This window comes from Peromyscus eremicus, chromosome 11, assembly GCF_949786415.1.
Source record: "Peromyscus eremicus chromosome 11, PerEre_H2_v1, whole genome shotgun sequence".
Lineage (NCBI taxonomy): Eukaryota > Metazoa > Chordata > Mammalia > Rodentia > Cricetidae > Peromyscus > Peromyscus eremicus.
The window spans coordinates 17,683,544-17,699,144 of NC_081427.1; the positions used below are offsets into that span (position 1 = coordinate 17,683,544).

Sequence of the window (15,601 nt, forward strand, 5' to 3'; positions counted from 1 at the left end):
ACTTAAAATAAACAAAGTCACAAACCATTGTAAATTCACATAAAGAAGCCAAGTGGCTTTCTTTTAAAATAAGTGTTGGTGTGACATTTTTATCTTTAGTGGTTTTGTCAACTTGACTTTGTATCATATGAAAGTAATAGTCTCCTGGAAAGCTGCGAATTGTCTATTTTCAAGATTTTATGAAACATGGCAGCTTAGCCAGAACCTTGAGGAAGTTCCAGGAGTGTGGCTTATTGCAACCTGGGTGTAGAGAATGAACAAAATCACTCATCTTTGGTTCTTAATTCAGTCTATTCTCATGCAAACTTAAATTTGTATGCTTAGTCTTAGCTTGTCTGACATTCAACCATTTTCATAATTAAGTAAAATGCTAGTCTTTATTGTTTGCTATTTCCACTGTTTCCCTTATTTTTCTTCTACAAAAGACCTGGCTTACTCAATTTTCAGCACCACTTTATGGGAGAACTAAGTGCATTTGATGAAAAAAATTACATCTTTTTGCTTTCCTTGAGGTTTAGCTGAGACACTGATTTCTTTCACTATTTATAACAAAAGTCCTGTTCACTTTTGGTTATTTTTTTTCCTGACCTGATCCCCAACTTTAAATTTCAGGTATATACTCAATCAGGTATATGTGGCAGATGCCACATTTGTGTTGCCAAGAAAACAAGCAGGGACTGTGTTGATATCTCAGTGTATTAATCATGGTTTTCTAAGTAGAATTAAAGGAGAGAATATACACATGTTAAACGGGGCTTTATTTAAATGATTTACGTGCAATACACCATGGCATTCAACATTGGCTGACTCACACGGTAGAGGTTCAGAATCCTGTAGTTTCTCAGTCCACAAAGCTCGTTGTCCCAGCATCCCGCATTGGCGTTAAAGTCAAGGAAAAATACTAGTATTCAGTCTACGTTGGCAGATGGAAGAGTTGGTTTGAGAATCAGTGAAGGAATTCTGAAGCAATATAATAGAATAGATGAACATACCATCAAGAGTGAAGGCGGGCAGACAAGAGGAAAAGGTTTCTTCTTCAGTACCCTTGGACTGTTACAAGAAGGTGACACCCATATTTAGAATGGATCTTCCTACGTTAATATTCTGATTAAGGAAATTCCTAACAGCAGTGCCCTTGACCTAGTTAAATCCACATCCAGCCAAACCAAGATTAATAATCATAATTGGCAAAGTTCTTGTTTCACAATAATGAAGACATGAGTTTGTGGCACAGAACTCATCTAATAAAAACAAACAAAAACAACAACAAAGAGAGAAGCAGGGCATGCGGGGGGGCGGGGGGTAGGTAATTGTCTTCCTGGCTCTGTGGAGTACAAAGTACAAGACTCAAAGAGCTTGCTGGCCATCAGTTTTAGTCTAATTGGTGACACTCAGGTCAATATAAAAGCCGTGTCAAAGAATATGGATGTCAGCAGAGCCCAGCACACGGAGCCTAGGCAGGTCCAAGCCCCTTCCCACTGCACCAAGATTGCGCAAGGCGTCACACCACAGGCACCAGATTCCCAGAAGCCTGCCCATGCACCAGGGACAGATCCCAATCCCCCTGCCTGGGTGCCCCCCAAACAGTTCGAGCCAAACAACCGTCTTCTGTATTCGGAGGGCTGCTGACTCCCCATTGGAGACCTTGATTTGGGGGATGTGGGGATGCGGGGTGGCTTGGGAGAGAGGGCTGGGGGGGTGGGAGGAGGGAGGAGAGGGGATCTGTGGGTGGTATGCGGAGTGAGTAGAAAATTTCTTAATAAAGAAAAATGAAAGAAAAAAAAGAATATGGATGTCGTTACTTAGGGTAACATCCAAAGTAATCCTTTGGCCTCTATGTGTGCATGCACAGAACGAAGACACTCATCAACATATATAAAAATATAAATATGCAAGCATCATCAACACACACACACACACACACACACACACACACACACACACACACACATACATGTACACACATAAAAAAAGTGCCATATTGTAATTACCCTGATTCACTCTGGTATCACAAAAAAAGTGACAATTTTTAGAAAACATCGTAAATGGAGTCCATCAGGCAGTGATCAGGCTACCTCTGGTACTTTTTCCAGGATGTCTGTTATCTGTCCTTTTTTCTCTCCTAGCTTTGATTTCTTCAAGTGCACAAGTCACACTATGTCTGTGCTTTTGATTTTTCTAATAGTGTGCCAATTGCCCCAGGACTATGTTCCTATGTACTACCACCTACATATATAGGACACATGTAATTCCTGGCTCTTGGGCTGGCAGCCTGCTGTTTGCTTGGACTTCTCTATGCAAGCTGTCTACACCTTTGAGATTCATCTACCTGTCATTTCAGCCATCTGCAGTTAAAAGCCTTCCTTTCAAATTGCCCATGTATTTGGGCATCAGTTTGAGTGATTTACTTATTTTTGCTCACATAATCCTTATAGTCCAGGGTTACAGATCCTGTGTGGTGACTATCCACATTCTGACATTGATATTACCATGGATTTGACTTTATTGTTTCTCCTTTAGATGTCAGTGACGATTTTGAGAGGTAACTTGATCACTGTCACACAGCAGAGGTGGGGACGCATTGGTAAGTGACTTCATTTTAAGAACTACTACGGCAAATCATCTCAGATTTGGCACCTTAAAGTATCAGAAATATATTTTCTCAGTGGGTAGAAGTCAAAATCCTGTAATCAAGATGTCTCAGTTTTCTTTTTTCTGTACACTGGAGGCAAATCTATTCCATTTGCCTGATAGCGTTGGTAGATACTAGCTAAGAACATTACTCTTTTCTACTCCTCAGTCATAATGTGGCCATCATATGTGTTACCTTTTTGGGCCTCTGCACCCTATTTTAATTTGTTTCTCCTTTAAAGTCAGTAATTATTATGCTTAGTGTTCACATTTTCTAAGAAGATATCAACTATTTTAGAATAAAATGTGCACGTCTTCTAGGAAAATACAATTCAACCTATTAAAATGTCTGACTTCCAGTTGCAGGCTAAGTCACCAATACAATAAGCCATATGGCAATGTTTTACTTGAGGATTCCCTTTCCAAGACTGACTCTGGGGTTCACCACATGGTCTCACTGCATTTATTTCACATGCAAAACGCTGTGTCTGTATACTTGATTTCAAACAATGCTTAGCAAGAATTTATAGAAAATCTGTAAAGTCACAAAATCATCCTGTCAAAACAAATTAAGTCATGTGGTCCCTTGTTTATACATATTTTTTCTCTTCCCTCATCGACCTCTAGAATGCCATTCTGTAAGATGCATAACGGTAACTACAGAGACACACTTGATTTACAAGCTGATAGAATTCACTAACTAAGCATGAAACTCTCAGCATATATTGAACAAATCTAATACACAGGGTGATTTATTCAATAAACTTTCCATTCAGATTTGTACAAACATATTGCACTTTAGAATTTGGAAGTAACCTTACACACATATGTGTCTTCTCTGGTATGAGTCTCCTATGTACAATTTTTGTTTATCTTCTATCACTTTGTGAGGCCATGGTCTTATTAACTACCACTCTTCAATTAAATAACTGTTCTCATTAAATAAAAAGCGTGTTACTACTTGTTACATATTTAGTATCACTTTTCCAACGGGCATTTTGTGTGTACTAGTCTTTTCTTTTGAGACAAATTCAAGCCTCTTATGTAAAATGCATAGTAGCATCATTAGAGCTATTTAACCCATTTGATTATGCTCTCAAGGACTCAAAGGCTAAAATACGAATAGAAAACATGATCCAAATATATTATCTAAAGCAAATATATGTATATTACTAGGTAGTGTGTTCTTAGTTATCAGAGAAAAAATGTCTTATAAAAATTGAGAAATAAATGAGCTTGTTCCTAGATCTATGGTTATAAAGAACTGTATCAGTATTTCATTATCTTTTGCTTACTTCATAATAGAGAAATTTTTATAAGGTATAAAAGTTGAGCAGACAGAGCTGAGCCTATATAATTTAATATAGTGTAATTTTACTGGTATTCTTTGGTTACACAAAAGCAATATAGTATCCTTCCTAGGTGGACATATCAGGAAAGAGACTTCTGAACATTTTCAGTCCTAAGAACACGTGCAGAGATATCGCAACAGATGGAACTTTACCAGCTACGATTTGCTGTGGAATATTCTCTGTACACTGTGCATATGTATTACACTCATTATTTAATAAAAAGCTGACTGGCCAATAGCTGAACAGGATAAATTTAGGCAGAAAAGCCAAACTGAGAATGATGGGATGAGGAAGGGTGGAGTCAAAGCGTTCCTAAGCAGATGCAGAGAGAGCAAGATGGGCATGTGGTATTGAGAAAAGGTACCAAGCCATGTGGCAAAGTATGGATAAGAAATACTGGTTAATTTAAGCGTAAGAGTTAGCTAGTGACAAACCTGAGCTATTGGCTGAGCATTTATAATTAATATAAGCCTGTGTGTGGTAATTTAGGAAGTAGCTGCTAATATTATTTGGGAGCAAGCAGTCCAGACACGAAAACTCTACCTACAATGACTATTCCATCAACTCACTTTTGTACAGTACACAGAGGGCCTTTATCTTGACTTCAGACTTTAAGTGACTTTCTTTTAGTAAGGAAATTAGATTTTAATATCTTATACACGTCCTTAACTGTGTACTGATAGGTTATGATTTGTTAATTCCTTACGGTAATTAATCTATTTCATATTTATGTCTATGTATGAATCTATACACATTCATTTGGCCACAAGAAAACTCATTCAATAAAAACAAACTTATTTGCAGTCAGTTTAGCAGTGGTCAAATACTTGAACTTGACAGCCAATCTGTAATTATAGATTCTTTTTTTTGCTTCTATAACATTTGTAAGATGTTAAAGAATATTAAAGCAAAACCAAAGGCAAATCCTGGATCTTACATAAAAAGTTTTAACACATAGAAAAATTAAAAGGCAATAAGGAACATTTTCGGGAAATGGAAGCTGAGAACATGAGATTAGCAAAGACTCGTGGTAGGGTGTGATTTTAAAACAGGAAGTACAATTCATATTTGACACACCATTCCATGAAGGGTAGATAAAGTTCTTCATCTGATTTTGTGACAAGTCAAAATCTTTTCTAAAAGGTTTGGGTTCCCTTCAATCTTTTTACACTGTCATTACTTTGTCCTCTGAGTATTGAAATCAGTACTTCCCAAATTAAGAGCATGTTAGGAATGTAGGTCCTCATTTACCTAATTGCAGAGAAAATTAATTTACAGCAATTTTTCCCCCAGAAGCAATTGCAAGAATGAAAATTATACATCCAGAAAAGCTGTGGTTCAGGAGTTTTTAAAGGAGAATGGAAAAAAGTTGTTAGTGGAACTGGAAACCATTAACATCAACTCATTTAACAACTAGAACCTATTGATTATTTTATTCAAATAAAAAGACTTGGAAAGATAGAATATTCTAGTGCACACATGATCAGATTTAATTAACTGAGCTTTAAATGCTAATAGTCATGAATCAAGCAGGTTTGGAGAGCAGTTACATAATATTTTGTTTCAATATCTGACTTATTTCAATTACAGAATGTCTCATTTTTAATGCACATTGTCACAGAAGGCAGGCTTTACTTTTGTAGACTGAGTGACATTTCATTGGGTATTTGTGCTACATTTCTTATCTGCCATTGACAAATAATTCAGTTGTTTCCATGACTAATCTGTAACAGATACTGTAGGTTTAAGCATGGAGAAATAAGAAATATGTAAGTAGGATCACAGTGCCTAATACAGTAGGTGCTAAATATATATTTATGAATACTTAAGTTTAAATTACTCATTGGGATGAGTTGAAAGAGGAAAAATATGTTCAAAATATTTTGTCTACATTTTTTAAATAGTAAAAATTAATGAAATATTCATTGCAGCCTTAAAAGTAGTCAAGATAGAAAATCAACTTATAGTTCCATCAATGGACAGGTGAGTGAAGAATATATAGTTATTATAAAATGGGATGTAACTTAAACTTAAACCTAAAGAGAATCATTTTATTTGTGACAACACAGAAGGCATTATTTGAACTAAATAGTTCAAAACAGGCAGACAATAAATTAAATGAAAAGGATCATTTAATTATGAGATCTACAGACTAATTGCAACAGGGAAGAGCCTCATGCAGAATGGTGGTTACCAAGAAAAAAAAGGAAGCATTTGTCAAAGTGATTAGAATTTCTTTTGTGCAGTGATTTTGTGCAGAGTGAATAATCTCTTTAGCTCTAAAGTAGAATAAGATCACTGTAGTTGACAATAACGTTGTTTTTATTTAAATTTCACTTGCAGAACATTTCATTTTTTTTGCCTTACAGAAAGGAATATTTTAGGTAAGCAAAATAATTTGATCATGGTGATTATTCTTGATGCCTATGTGTAGCAAGACATTTTATAATACATAAATATATAGGACTTTATTAAATTATACATGAATAATAAGAGGTAAATGAAATTGTTTGTCAATAATAATAATAATGATAATGATAATAGTGTAACTATTTTAAGTAAATATTAACAGGGTCCTCTACTGAACTCTCATAATTCATATAGTACTGTATTTTTTGTTCTATTTCTTTGCAATGGATTGTTTTACCACAAATTTAGCTTTTTAATATAAACTTAGTACTGTACTCCTTCTTTTGGCCAAAGAACCTTGATATGATCAATTAACCAAGTGCATACTCATCAGGGCACCGATTATGGAAATCTGTGCCTATTACCCTTCTTTGATTGCTAACAACAATTGTTTTCTTGTGGTTCCTGGACAAAGGTCTTGTATTTGTAGTCATAAATGGTTGCCTTCCGGTTATACCACATAGTTGCTCCCTGACAGGATTGAAGAACCTTCTATGGAGTCTAGAATGTAAGCAGTTGGAAGAGTGCTTGTCATGCATTTTTCTCAGCTAGAATATTTGAGATGGAAGATCAACCCTAAATCTGCATCATTTGAGGTGAGAAGACCCATTGTAAATTTGGTCCACAACTTCTGGTTGCAGCGCAGTTAAAATGACATGAAGGAAGGAAGTCTGTGCTTTTTGCCTGTTTGCCTTCACTCTCCCTGGCAAGTTTATTGACCCTGTTCCCAACCCATTCCTTCCCTGGTGTTTAAACCTACTTCTTCAGGATCTTAAAGAATACTGAAAACTGGCAACTCTACAGGATTTACCTGGAACTCTCTCCATTACTACTTCCTTCTGTCAGTTCTATTTCTTTAAAGTGTCCTCACTAATGCAGTACATTCAAGGCCATCCTGTGATACAAAAGGACACTGACTCAAAACAGCAAATGAACCTTGTATGTATTGAATTCCCATAACAAGGTATACCTCTCCTATAGCTCTTCAGCATATAGCTAGAGCTAGCTCTTTCTTTTTAACGAAGAGTTCATGTGACAAAATCATGACCAGTTTTATGTTCAACTAAAATGACGCAGCTTCACAGCTTACAAAGTAAAATCTACGGTGTTGTTATAAGCTCAGTATTATGTAAGGTGGAGATAAACAGCAGAATGAATTACTTAAGGACAAACTTACACTGCTAACATGTGGAGAGGTTTAGTCTATAACTAAAAATTCCCAAAAGCATAAATACAGTAAAATAAATTATTGGGAAATTGTGGTTAAAACTCAATGCCACTTTTCTAATTCAGCTCATTTTATTTCCTAACTGCATTCTAAATACTTATCATAATATCTGAAATAAGGATATCTATCTCACTCCTCATCAAAGAAACTTTTGAAGCAAATGGACATCAGCCATTACAAAAATCAACAACTGATCAAAATGAAGAGAACAACTACGAGATACCCAACCCGAACCGATGTCTCCATAACACAAGTCTATACCAAAAGGCTCAGAGAACATCACAATATGAGATCTTGACAATATGTGTGCCTATACAGGATATGCACAGTAATTTTTTTTTTCAGCAGGTTGAGATCCTAGCTTAGATCAGGTAAAAGAGTGAACCTTCAAAAGGCCTCACCCCAACACGAATAGTTGTAGCACTTAATGGCTGCTGAAAGAGGGTGATTATTCTCCAGGGAAAAAATTCCTGAAAGGTTATCCAGTTCCAAGTGTTAAGCGCTAAACACATGCAAATACTAAATATACTCTACAAGTAACATTCATATATATATTTCTGTATAGATATGATTGACATATATACCAGTCAATTCATATGTGAACTTCTCAAAGTAATTTAAACCTACAAATATATATATATATATATATATATATATATATATATATATATATATATATATCTCCAAGCCTTTGTATGAAGAAAATTTGCTTCAGGGATGGTTAGCACTAATTAATAAAAGTTTTAAAAGAAGAAACATAATATCATTTGATCATGTTATCGTCTAACCATGGTCTCAGATAAAGCATAATAAAGTGTCAAATTCTACCTTTTAGAGATACATTCAAATTTCCTTGTAATTCTACATTCTATGTGAGTGCCATGTTATAGGACAGAACAAGGGACCTAGGGTTCTTTGATGACCTTCAAAATGTTTGAAAAGAAATGTTAGTATTTTTTGTTGGTGGTGGTTTATTTATTTATTTATTTGTTTGTTTATTTATTTATTTATTTATTTATTTATTTGTATTATTACATATCAGCTATGGATTCCCTTGTCCTCCTTCCTCCCGCCCCACCCCACCAGCCCACTCCCCATTCCCATCTCTTCCAGGGCAAGGACTTCCCTGGGGATTCAGCTCAACCTGGTAGATTCAGTTGAGGCAGGTCCAGTCCCCTCCTCCCAAGCTATGCAGTGTCACTGCATAGGCCCCAGGTTCCAAACAGCCAGCTCATGCACTAAGGACAGTTCCAGGTCCCACTGCCTGTGTGTCTCCCAAACAGTTCAAGCTAATCAACTGTCTCACTTATCCAGAGGGCCTGATCCAGTTGGGGGCTCCTCAACTACTGGTTCATAGTTCATGTGTTTCCACTAGTTTGGCTATTCGTCCCTGTGCTTATTCCAGTCTTGGTCTCCACAATAGACTACTGGCAATGGTTGAGAGAAAGCCCGAACTGACCTACTCTGCTGATAGGATGGCCAAACACCCTAACTGTCATGCTAGAAATTTCAACCAATGACTGATGGAAGCAGATGCAGAGATTCATGGCCAGTCCCCAGGTGGAGCTCCGGGAGTCCAATAGGCGAGAAAGAGGAAGGATTGTATGAGCGAAACGTTAGTATTTTACAGAAGAAAAGAAATTGATACAGAAAGAGAAACAGCATCCACATCCTTAACCATAGGCAGGAGCAAAGCCAACACTGATTTTAAAATGATTTAAAGACGTTTGCCCCTGTGCATGTTTTATGGACTAAAATGATGTTGTTCCTTTCCAAACAGACACTATACAACGATTCATTCTGCTGTATGGGCATTCTAGAGCTTTTAATCTAATAAGCCTACATTCCCGGCAGGAATGCACCCAGGTCCCATTACTCCACTTCCTTAATGCTTGATTTGGGTGGGTAAGTCACTGCACAAATGTACCCCTGGAGGTTCCCTGAGGGTGAGCCATGCAAGCTTGCGTCTTCACTTACTGACAAAATAATAAAAAAAGAGATGACACCACGCATCCTATTTCTGCTTTCACATACACATTTGGTAAGAATTATGGAAGTGGCAACTCACTGGCTTGGCCTAAACACTGTGTGTGAGCACACTCACTGTCCTACATCACTCAAAAGCATTCATTTTCTAATCAATTTCAGTAGCACAACTAATCGCTTGTCACAATACCTCCAGAGCTTCCTATGAGACTGCAGTAACATAAGCACAGTACAAATGGCACTCTAAAGAAAAGGGCATGTGAGTAGCAAATAGAAACTTAATGGGGGAAGAAATGCCAAAAAGAAAGAACAGAGTCTTTTCAAAGATAAGTCAACATCATTGTTACTATGCAACAGACTGTGCCTATGCAGTCCTACTCATGTTCAAAAGGAAAATATGCATGAAAATTGTGGAGAGTAGTTATCTATACCTCATTTTGTGAGTTCACGCCTACATATGCTTAAGGAATCATAAAGAACACAGAGTATTTGCTGCCTTTTGATCACTGAGAAACGACTTTAAATGATGTGCATATCTAATCTATCCAAACTACGATGGTGATCTCAAAGTATAGCATGTTATGTAGGCTATCGAGTAGCTTGCTGGGGTTTGCTAATATTTTTAAATTTGAAATCAGTAATAGAAAGAGGACAATACACATGGGGGAAGAGAGAAGTTTTAAGGTAAAATTATAACTACATGCAATACCAAATGGTCTCCTTAACCATTTGACACTTTAATTGTGGAACCATTTTTCACTGAGATGGCATACATTTTTCCATATGCATAATGCAGTCTATGTTAATGTGTATTGATTACACAGTAATGGGATGCGAGGGTGTTGGAATTTTACCATAGTGACCGTAGAATGTATCTGTTTTCTTTCTCTCATTGTTTATAAATGAAAGAAAGATGATAAGTTTTGGCAACCTGTCTTTCTAGCATATGAACTCTAGTATTAACAGGTTAAAGAGACATAGTTTAACAATGAAAAATCTAGGAAGCAGCTACATCAACAGACTTGTAAGTCTTTCACCTCTGCGTTGGGATGCTGCAAGGAAATCAATATTTCCTTTCAGTGCAATGATCTAGCTGCTTATGAGAAATTTACATCTCCCTGACAGGCACTTTGTAAGGTCTGGTTCACCTGGGTCACAAGAGTCCAGATAATTTGCATCTTGAGCAATTTCTCTCTGTCCTTTACCTGCTACAACGGAAGGGAGATTGAACCTGGCCATAAAGGGGAACTCATTATGTCTCAGCTGAGAAGAGTAATGTTGTAGGTGTTCTGACAGAGCAAGAGTATCACAGAGTGATGATATTTCCTCACAGAAACCTCAGATCCATGCCTCCATGAAGAAATAGAAAGAACATACACAGGGGCACACTCAAAACTGTTGAGCTGTCATTCACCAAATATAAATGGAATGTCCTATCAAGGACAGTGAATAATGAATTCAGATGGATATATAGATCACTTGCCAACAAATATACAGGAGGTAAAATATTTAGGTCACCTCTCAAAAAAGTAAACTCTTCTATATTTTTGTCTGACCTTTAAAATGTACAAGATATGAATATAAAATAAAATTTACACTATGCAATAATGAAAATTCTCATAATGTATTTTTCTAATAATCAACTAAGCACAAGAAAAATATATAAATAGCAAGAAGGCAATTCTGAACTATTTTTAATTGAAAGTAAAATTTGATAGCACTAATTACAGGTAAAATTTGAGTGAACCTATTTGAATTGGACTTGTTTCTTGGGCATATTCCCAAACATGTATTGGGCAAAAGTTTAAAAAGCATTTTAGTTCAATGTTTTCTCTCCAACTTAAGATTATAGTGGAATTCACAGTTCTGCAACAAAATTAATATTCTAGTGCTCAAGAAAACTATTTTCTGTGTAAATGGCATGCATTATCCCATTTTACTGTGTCATGTTCATGTTAATAAAGGCAATGGAGGTATAATTTTTAAAAGGGGGTTTGCATACCCATTTCTTTTGCTTGCAATATCCTAATTCGGAATGAATCTTTGAAAATGATTGCATTCATTTGTATTTGGGTCAAATACAAATAATAATTCCAAGTGTTAATTGAGGATCAAATGAGTTTTCTCAACACAACATTCAAGAGCATTGTAGAGTAGCATTGGTCGTAGACATCATTTGTAAAGAGAAAATACTTATACCTCTTTTGCATGCATTCTTCAATCACAAGTTTGGCTCTCAATGCAATAAATAATATTTATGGAGTATGTATTATAGCAGTGCTGTCTTTTTATGTGCTGAGCAAGCTTTCCCATTAACTAGTATTTGTTGACTGAAACCACTTTGAGGTTTCTGAAGCCAAGATCATTCCTTAACTTATGAAAAACTTAAGCAGTGACATGGTTATATTTCACAGAGTAGAAACTTGTCTGTGTGTGTTGAGTTCGTTAAGGATAATTCTACAGAGCACAAATACTAAGAGAGGAATAATAACGACATTTGTATAAGATCAATGAAAATTAGAAAGTCACTTCCCCCATGTTATACTATAGATTGTTCTTTTGTACTGTACATATTAATGAGTATAAGCTCTAAATTTCTCTGCAACCATTCAAAGGCCTTTTCTTTCAATAAATGTCCATCATATGGTACATATAGGTGAGAGAAAATAATGGGCTCAATATGATAGTCAATTTTCCACAGAAAATACTTATTTAAATAAGACAAACCAAGCTGGGCAGTGGTGGCACACGTCTTTAATCCCAGCACTCAGGAGGCAGAGCCAGGTGGATCTCTGTGAGTTTGAGGCCAGCCTGGGCTACCAAGTGAGTTCCAGGAAAAGCTACACAGAGAAATCCTATCTCAAAAAACAAAAAAAAAAAAACCCAAAAAACAAACAAAAAAAAAAACAGAAAAAAAAAGAAAAAGAAGACAAACCAAATAAAATACAACACTGGTAGTCTTTGTTGCCTGTGCTTCCTAAGGGACACATCTATCTCCTTTGCTGGGTGTTTTCACAAACTACCAATTTATCATTTTATTTACCAGCAGTAGTTCTGTTAGTCTTTTTAGTATAGATAGAGGAATACTAGTTATAATTAAAGCCCCCTTTCAGATGAGGAAGTAACATGGGAATTTACCTGACTAACAGAAATGAGCCTGGAGGACAAAATCCTTTGTCCCAGTCAAGTGAAGTTGCTATAGAAAAATACTGTGAGCCAGATAGCTGTGTCAGGAAGTACCCTTTGCCAGCTTTAGTGGGAGTAGACTCTTTTTGGATACATACATTTCTCTCAGAAGATTTTTGCTTTTTTTTAAGTTTGTCACAAATGTGCTATGGACATATTTTTATTTCATCTCACAATTGTGGCTCTCCCTTTCACTTCCCTGCTTTCTCCCCAGAGTACTCTCATGCAGTAGTTAGAAGAATTGATTGTCACAGATGAGACATCAATCACCCCGCGAGTCCCCTTCCTGTACCTGCACGACTGCCATCTCCACAACATAGCGTTCTTTAGACTACAAACTGTGACAGCTAAGGACCTTACTTTCTCAGTGCTAATAGGAGAGCAAGCAGAATGTGTTGGAGCAAAGGCCCTCAGAAGCATTAGCAGACCAGAGTGGGAAACAAACAAAAAATCTGAATCCATTTTATTGTTTGATGAATTTAAATGTGAGAGGCCAGGAGGATTTACTGATGGCCCACATCGAGATTGTGAAACAGACTGTACCTTCTGGAAGAGGGCAGCATGGCCCGCAGGCACTTCTGTGGACAGGTCATTAAAAAAAAAAAAAAAGGATACTACAATGGATGACTGCAGGCCAGGGCATTCTGCCTGTCTCGGTGCCCTGCCATGAGGATTCAGCCCAAGCCCTACAGCTCTGGGTAAATTTCAGAAGCCCTGAAAAGATGTTGGAGCCTCAGTACCAGGAACTGAAAAGTGAAGTGATTCAGAAACCCACAAAGAATGGTGTGACAGTCTGTCATTTCAGGAGAAGCCTTGGAAATAAAGTAGAAGGTTTATACTCACAAACCAACCTTCTGTCTAGGTTTGTAATTAGACCAGGAGCACAGCATTCCCAGTCCGTTCCTCAAGAGTGAACAAGCTTCCTTTATGCTATATCTGGATACTTATTTCTGGCCTGATAACGCTTAGCAATGGTTAGAGCTCCTCCCACAATGGTGCTTGGCAAAGCTGACAGTTCCCTAGTGGGAAATAAGGACCCTAAAACAAGTCTTTTTGTTGTAATTACTGGGGAGTCATTGAGAGAGACACTTGTCCAACAAGGTCCATTTGTGATTAAGAAGTTTCTTAGGCAACTCTTGGCTTCAGGAATGAAAAAATAAGGGTTTGTAGTGGGGGGGACCTGGCACTTCCTCAAATTTTGCCATTCGGATAGACTGACTTTTCAAAATGATAAATTTTCAAAGCTGTCTCAGCTGGTGCTTCTGTGCAATTCCACATCAATGTGATAAAATGTGTTTCATAGTGAGAGCAATCACAATGCCGTGTACATGGGTATAAAGTTGTCAAGGAACAGATTTAATTAATTTTAAAGGGTAAATAAAATCAATAGAAATTATTGTAGTAGCAATCTATGTCAGATATTTCCTGGCACATGCAAATAAATATAATTGTTGACTTTTTAAAATAAAAACAAAAACCCCACTAGTAACAATATTTCAAATATTTCAATACATTAGTTAATTAGAAAGAATACATTTTAAAATGATCATTTTTTTGTATTGATGCATTATATTGCAAGCCTTTGTATGGTATAATTTTGATCATAAGCTTTTGTATATATATTTTGTTTATATGTACTATTTACTCATATGGTACAATATGTTCACAAGCTTTTAAAGTATTTTGATAGATTAAAATGTACATAGTAAAATACTAATTTACAATAATTATAAGGAAAATATTGTTTAATATAATTGTGTGCTATTGTACATTATTTATGATCCATTATGAAAAAAAGCTTAGTTTTGAAAATATCTTCTAGTAATGTTTGTTCTATGATAAAGAACATAGATTTTTATGAGTAAAATGGATTGGGAAAAATCATTTTTAATTATATCTAAGTATTGTTTTAATAAGTATACCTATGCAAATATCCACTTTTCAAGTTTCAGAAAAATCTTGACTTGTTATAATTCACTCCTTATGTTCTGATATGAAAAGATGTTAGTAAGAATATAACTTTTCAGGCCGGGCGGTGGTGGCGCACGCCTTTAATCCCAGCACTCGGGAGGCAGAGCCAGGCGGATCTCTGTGAGTTCGAGGCCAGCCTGGGCTACCAAGTGAGTTCCAGGAAAGGCGCAAAGCTACACAGAGAAACCCTGTCTCGAAAAACCAAAAAAAAAAAAAAAAAGAATATAACTTTTCACCCAAATATAATAAATGGGTCTGAAATTTAATTATTTACCATTTCTACTCATATATCATTTTTTGTTTGTTTGTTTGTTTTGACATAAGAAGTTTCTATGTTGCATAGGCTGACCTTGTATTCAGCACCTTTCTGTTGCTGTTACTTGGTAGTAATATTCTAGGCTTGCACACCGTATGTACCATTCACAACCAGGACACGTTTTATGTGAGAAAACAGATATCTCAACTTGTTTATATTAACCACATTTTAATTGGAAGGAGAAGTTCAAGTAGCAAAAGATGTGTCTTAAAGACAATATGTGAGAGTTCTGGTGTTTGCATTCTGAGGTTTCCAGGTCACACAAATGATTCTAAGCAACAGAATATATAAATGCCAATCAAGTAAATCACTCACACACAGCCAATGACTTGCTGAACAAAAACTACTCCTGGGAATTGGAATGACCTTACATTGCCAAACCAAAGCGGATTGAAAAGTTTAATGCCATGGACAGATTTTGACAGTGGTAATGGTGCTGGCGTCCTTGGCTTGTTCCTACTCTGGGGAGTTATAACTTTAAAAGCTTTGATTTTTGTTTATCCTGACAAGTTCTTCAAATAT

General features: G+C 36.3%; 1 pseudogene; it reads left to right on the plus strand.

Moving 5' to 3' along the window:
- Window positions 1-982: 982 nt before the first annotated feature.
- LOC131921996 (pirin-like) lies at window positions 983-13,952 on the plus strand (annotated as a pseudogene).
- Window positions 13,953-15,601: the final 1,649 nt, after the last annotated feature.